At 30.0% G+C, this 7,532-nt stretch overlaps 1 long non-coding RNA gene across 1 annotated transcript; it reads right to left on the bottom strand.

The window, feature by feature from the left end:
• Positions 1-298: 298 nt before the first annotated feature.
• LOC146886293 (uncharacterized) lies at positions 299-1,540 on the bottom strand. Its single transcript, XR_014994728.1, has 3 exons — positions 1,301-1,540; positions 1,112-1,182; positions 299-620 (listed from the first exon to the last, which is right to left on the bottom strand). It is a non-coding gene; the product is annotated as an uncharacterized LOC146886293 (long non-coding RNA).
• Positions 1,541-7,532: the final 5,992 nt, after the last annotated feature.

Below are 7,532 nucleotides of genomic sequence, written 5' to 3'. Positions count from 1 at the left end.
ATGACAGAAAAGTGCATGAAACCTAACCAAAAGTGTTAATAAATATTATATGAGAAAAGAGAAAAAACAACATATTTTAAAAGTAGATTCTCTTGGACAGAACAACACAGGAAGATAGAATTATATTACCTGCAAAAACAATAGAAATAATTAGAATAAATACAATGCACAAAGTGTTCTTTGTATAATAATAAGTCCTCATAATAGGTATATATTCTTTGTATAATTCATATCAAGGTTGGTGATTTCTTAACATACCTGAAGCGAATTCTTTTGAGATCAATTCTCCCATTAGTAAGAGACACAAAGGTAATATGAACCCCTAGTTCCACCCATTCACTCCTTGGTTTCATTCTCTTCCTCAACAACTACATCAGATGACTCAGGCCTTATAGAGGTTCTATCACCATAACCCCCCGCCCCCAATAAAGCTTTGATCAGATTTACCACCAAGGTAAATAGGAGCTTGGGAAGTTCCAAGCAGAGGTTGAAGTTGAGCTTGCTCCTCCAATATAAGGGGTATAAAACCCCTTTTGAAATGGTGTCAAAGTCAGGATATGGCCTTTGTCCTTTCTTGTAGGTACTGGAGCCTGTGCAAGGTCTGCTCTACTTGTAAGAACCTGAAAACATCAGTACCATATCCTTTAATTGCGAATGTAGAAAAGAAAAAAAATTAGATTAGCATCAATGCTTTAAACATTCTAATTCGCACTTGTCAAATTTACGTATGTTGATGGATGTTTATAGTGCTAAATGTGAACTAATCAGAAATGCAAGGAGCCATTTACAAAATTACAATGAAATAACTTAGTTACTTTCTTAAAGTACTAAGACTCAAAATGATAGAATCACTTAACAATAGGAACCAGAACAATGACAGGGTATAATTATATATCCTCAGAATTGGAAATGATCCAATTCTTTTGATGATAATGAAATGAAAACTACACAAACAAGAGAAGGAAAACTAACTACATAAACCATAAATTTAAAGGGCATACTTCTTTTTAGAGGGATAGAGAAGTCTAGGACCAATCTAAAATTGCCAAGCCAGAAAAAGGCAGGATATAGTAAATGTTTAGAATGGGTTCAGTGAACGACGACGACATACCTCTCATAACAATGGTATCAGGCTCTCGCTGACTTCAAAAACCAAAATTCTCCTATGAGTCCTTCTTCATTCTGTTAAAATTGTCGAAACCAGAAACAAAAACGACAAGTTTGCGTGAGAGAGCGAGAGACATGGAAGGGGAAAGTAATAAAAGCACATGACTTGCTTAACTTTAGAGATGTTGCTTACCACACCTCCGCTTTGGGAGTCATCGGTGACAAAGGGAGCTAGAATTAGGGCTTTACATTGGGAGTCATCGTTGTGGCAAAGGAAATTGAAATCAGGGTTGGAAAGAAAGGGGAAATGGGAAACAGAAAAAGGGTTGGAGAAAAAAAGGGAAAAAAAAGAAGCGGAGCAGAGCGAAACCTGCCTTTTTGAATGAGCAGAGTTACTAGCTCCCAACCTTCAATGTCCCGGGCACATTAGGGATTTTTATTGGTAGCACATCAGGGGCCAACACCAAATTTTAGAGGTTGATTCATGAAGCTATTTAGCTTCAGTCGAATTCGTGCACTGAACGAAATGGGTTAGGGTTAGCAATTGGATGGTGTGAAATGGCTAAGACAATGAAACCTCCTTGTAATCTCAAGTTTTATAAATATACTATTTTTTTTAATGAATATTTTCATTTTCCTTAAATATTAAATATTAAAATATATAATGGAGTCCCTAAAACCGATGCTTTAGATGTAGAAAGTTAAACGCCGCATCATATATTAGTTGTTTCCCACTCACGTAACATTTTTATTCAATAAAATAAAACTCATATAACATGTGTCGGTTAAGGCAACTAAAAAGCTTTTAACCGACTCTAATGATGTTCACCTCTAATCTGACGCAGCTCAACGGAAGCTAAATTGTGTTATTCTTGTAGTGCATTTTGTTTTTTACTTTAAATATTTGTTTAATCTCGTTTATTTATTTTTCTAATTATTATAATTTTTTGGATTTCATATTCTCTTAACAAATAAATTTTTCCTCCTAAAAAATAAATTTTTAGAATGAATTTTATACAAAATATTTTAAAACTGTACAAAATGAAATTAATATTTTAAAACATGAATTTGATTGTATAAAATCGTATTATTAGTATTTATATATAAATATTTATACAATTGTATAATTAGTTATTAAATTAAATAGTTATATATTGTAATATATATATATATATATATATATATAAATATATATATATATATATATATATAATTTATACACAATTTTATTTATTGATTTAATCACTATTAGTAATCATCTTATTAATAATAATATTATGAATGAAAAAATAAAAATAACCGAAACTTCCTAAAATTTCCAAATAATATTATAATATTATTTGATAGTTATGTTTGATAGATTTCACTCTCAGTCATTCAGTATATATAGTTATCATCCCTAACATTATATGCTATAAAACATAACAGAAAGATATTCGTATATATTTTTATATTTATTATGTACATATAATGGATCATGCTTCTACTAATATACGCCGAAATAAGATACATAAATCTGAAACTTTTCCGATTCACAGCTTAGAATATATATATATCAAGATTTCAAAAAATAAAAACAGTCCACAACATTTAATACCCATTAAATCTATTCAATTTTAAAAGTAATAACAAATCAACAATATTAAATAAACAAAAAAAATATTATTCTGATACCAATCGAAATTTTTTAGTTAAATCATCTATTAATTTTATCTCCTTCAAATATTTGAAGAAATCATTCATATAACTACAGTATAATACTATTAATACTGTGTCAACACTTGACTCATAGAACCCTAAAACTATCACAAATGTATAACCTAAACAAAGAAGAACTTAAAGGAAGAGAGGGAGCAATTTGAAATTTGTGTTTTTTCAAGCGATGTAGTTAGAGAGGTTGGATATATACAATTTTTAGGTTTCAATACGCTTTTGGATTACCCACACTTTTTAGGCTAGTTTAAATATCTTAGTTTTGGATATATATTACTTTATATTTTAATAAAATTAAATTGTAGAAGCTAAATATGTACTAAATTATTACAATAAAAACTTTATAAATTGAAACCTTACTACTAACTAGTATTTATCAGAAAACACGCGTTATTTAAGCTCAAAATATTAACAAATTCAGCTTAAGTTAGCCTAAGAAAACCCCTCTTAAATTTTTTGTTACATTATAGTTTTTTTATAATATATTTAAGTAATTATATTTTCTTATAAAAAAAATCTAGCATATTAAAATTCATTATTTTAGTATATCAAATTAAACGATGAGGATATAAAAAATTTGTTTTAGAATACTAAAACAAATTTTATTGAATATCAAATTTAATATGTTGATTATCTAATTTTACCTTCTAAAATTTGATAACAATATACAACAAACTCCTTCACCCTCTTCTCTATTTGCTCGCTCCAGGGCCTCTTCAAATATTTTCCCTTTTTTCTTCGTTTTCTACTACTTTTGACGTGGATTATCGTTCTCATCTCTTTTTCTCTTGTGAAGGTAGAGAACACAAAATGGTGATGAAGAGCAAGAGTAAGAAAACCCAATCCCTGTTCTTTGATATCAGTAGTGTGCAATGATTTGAATTGTTTATTTTTTTATTATTGTTGTGAATTTTTTGGGTTGCAGAGAGTAAGAGTAAGAGGGTTTCGTTGAAGAAGAAGTACAAGGTGATACGGAAGGTGAAAGAGCACAACAGAAAAAAAGCGAAGGAAGCGAAGAAGCTTAGGCTGAGTGGGAAAAATAAGGTTGAGAAGGATCCTGATATTCCCAACAATTGGCCTTTTAAGGAACAGGAACTCAAAGCCCTTGAAGCTCGAAGAACGAAGGCCATTGAGGAATTGGAGCAAAAGAAAGCCGAACGCAAGTAGAGGGTAATTGTTTTATCATTATTCAACTCCCATTTCATGAATTATTTCTATCGTTGGTTGATTATGTTTATTATGATTTGTTATGTTACATGATCAGCTAAATGAATGAATAAATAAAAAATGTCGGTAGAAGTTTTATGTAAACCTTGTTCCTGTAGAAAGTTCTTCATGGACAAGAAGGAAGATATATGATAAAAGATAATGAGGGTGCTTGACTGTTGGTATATTAAAATGTTTTTGTATTATTGTATTAGTGAAGATTGACTGTTGCTACGAAGAAAAATACTCCTTTGTGATTTCTGTTTTCCTTGGAGTTAGGAACTTACTATTCATTACTTGTTTCAGGCTCGTTAATGGAAATTGGGCTTGCTAAAGATGACTCTAAGTTGCTAGAGGATTCTAATAAAAATACTAATGATTTTGGTAATGTTGTTGTCGCAACCTAAATTGTGACGGGATAACGAACTAGAAAAGAAAGGATTTGGAAAAAGAGATTAGAAGTCGCCACCATAGTTTATTCTGGAAAACTATGGAAAACCATAAGAAAGTCGGTTACGCGTAGGGAAGGTCTTAGCACCTTACAACGCCCACCCAAAGGCGGTACCTTTAATTAAATTTGCAAAAGAGATGTGTTTATTTAAATATTTATTTTTCCCATAAATAAGAAAATATTGAACAAAATCATTTTTTGAGTGAAAGGGACCCCCGACAAGGGTTAAAACCTTGGTCCTACATATTCTCATTAAAAATGAGAAATCAGGGCTACGTAATTCTTTATAAAACTATTTGAAAATGATTTGGAAAACCTTTTGATTTTTGGAAAGTGAACCTGACAAGGACTTGCCCTGCTCCTACGTATCTCCATTCACAATGGAGAATCAAGGATCACGTAGTTCTTGATAAAACTTGATTAAAATATTTAATTTGTAAAGTTGTCTTTTGACATTTTTGAAAATAAGTGTCATGCGACGCGTGCGGCCAGGTTGACACCAAAATATTTCTATGATTTTTATATTTTGAAAAGGAGTGTCGTGCGACGCGAGCGGTCGAGTAGACACCAAAATCATTTTAATAATTTTGTATTATAAAAAGGAGTGTCGTGCGCAAGCAGTAGATTAGACACCAAAATCATTTTAATAATTTTGTATTTTAAAAAGGAGTGTCGTGTGACGCAGACGGTCGATTAAACACCAAAATTATTTTTTTATAATTGTTGTATTTTAAAAAGAAGTATCGTGCGACGCGAGTGGTCGGTTAGACACTAAAAATATTTTTATAATTCTTGTTTTTGAAAAGAAGTATTGTGCGATGCGAACGGTCCATTAGACACTAAAAGAAAAAATAAATAAAATAATTTTAAATTTTATTTATTCTTATTTTTATTCATTTTGAAAATTATTTTAATTTTTATTTCAATTTAAAATATTTTTTATTATTTTTGAAAATGATATGATTGAGATGTGATATTTAATAAAATAAAAAGGTAAAATTGGAAATAGAAAATGAAAGTGCATAAGTAAATATGTGGGTGCAATGAGAAAAACTCCACACATAGGAATGAGGTGCCCATAGAAGAAATAGATGGTTCATAAAGTAAACACATCCTAGCCTAAAAAAGGAAATTAAAGAGTGGGGTGTGTGCTTAGTGAAAATGCGGGTACATAAGGTGAAATAAAACTAAATGTACCGGGTGTGGGGTTATTACATTTTGGAGTGCATGAAGTAAAGAAAATAAAAACAAATGGTCCAATTATAAAACATATTTGCATAGGTGTGTGAATTAAGTTATGGGGGTGCACGAAGAATTAAAGAATCTGCACAATACCCTAAACCTAAATCAAATTATTCTTCCAGAAAGCACATCACCTAAAACTCTTCTTCCCCAACTTCATCTTCTACCTCACGCTGCACCAACCATAGACGTTACTCACTGCCAAGTCACCGGCGACGCGGCGAACAACGGTGCCGACCTCTATCATCGTTCTTCCAGTGACAGCGGCTTCGCCTCTCTCAAATGCGCGGAGCACCACAGCATGGCCTCCATGTTTGCGTTTCCCCTTCGCCTGGTTAACATCGTGCTACTCCGATGTTATCAAGCCATTGTCGTAGACATCCACCATCAGAACGTGCTGCCAAAGACCATCAACTCCACAACACCACACATCACCGTGACCCCTTTTCTCTATATTCAAACCCCTTCCTTTCTGGTCCAATTTCAGTTTTGATTGTGGTTTTTTAACTTCAAAGTTGGAGATGAAAATAATATTACCAAAATAAACGAAACTGAGCAAAAATTGTGTAACCTGCTATGAGCAAATCTTTTTCGTTCCCTTATGATTGTTCTTTAATTATCGTTGCTGCTGAATTGTCTCATATACACCTTTGAATCTTTTTTCTGGGTTATAGCTCTCAATTGAATTGCAATGGAGATGAGTAAATTAATGTTTATATGAGGATGAACTTTTTTGGACGAAAATTGTGAGAAGATCCTATTACAGTGAATCTTCTCCTTTTCTCCCCTCAAAATGGCATTTCCTCCCTCTATATTAACATGTTCTTTAAAAACTTATGGAAGTTACTCCTATCAAAACATCAACTGTTCCCTCCCATTAATCAAAACCATTTTCCCTTTTTTTTAATTTTCAAAATTTCAATTAATTAAATAAAGAAAACGTAAAAACAAATGAATTTATTTTAATTCAATCTTTAATTTGAAAACAAAATCTCTTTTTTTTTTGTTATTATTTAAAAATAAAATAATAAATAATAAAATAAAATAAAATAAAAATTTAAAGAAAAACTTTTTAATCAATTTTATTATTTTTTAAGACAATTTATTACCACTTATTTCTTTTGGATATTTTGGAAATAATTTTTTAATAACCTGGACGAATTTGGGTGTTGACAACTGCAAAGACCAGAGGTGTGCATTTATGTTGTCTTTCTAATAACTCTAAAATATCATATACATATTTTCCTACCTTTCTTTTTCTATTTCTTAGGAAATCTTTTTAAATCTCATGTATATAACCATATTCCCATATTCACCCACCTAACAATATATCTTTTCAATAAATCCATTTAACAAATAATCATCATTTATAACTCATTTATAGTGCAATAATTACTTTATATATCCTTCAAAATAATCTCTTACCTTTCATATTCTAAAACATCATTTAAATAAAATAAATCTTTTAAAATAATAAACCATTACGTTTCTTATAATAACTTTCTAAATAAATATTTTTTAAATAATTAATGGTCACTTAAAAATATTTAACATCTTTTAACAATATCTCATAATATTTAACGACACATATCTAATATATTTTTAATTAAATAAATTTTAAACCATTTTGACGTTTACTTTAAATATTTATTTAATCTCATTTATTTATTTTTATAATTATTATAATTTTTTGGATCTCATATTCTCTTAACAAATAAATTTTTCGTCCTAAAAAATGAAATTTCTAGATTGCATTTTATACAAAATACAAAATCATTTTAAAACTGTACAAAATTAAATTAATATTTTAAAA

The sequence above is a fragment of the Vigna unguiculata genome, chromosome 5 (assembly GCF_037176805.1).
Source record: "Vigna unguiculata cultivar grain cowpea cultivar isolate G323 ecotype 2 chromosome 5, ASM3717680v1, whole genome shotgun sequence".
Taxonomy (NCBI): domain Eukaryota; kingdom Viridiplantae; phylum Streptophyta; class Magnoliopsida; order Fabales; family Fabaceae; genus Vigna; species Vigna unguiculata.
This window is presented reverse-complemented; position numbering and strand designations above follow the sequence as displayed.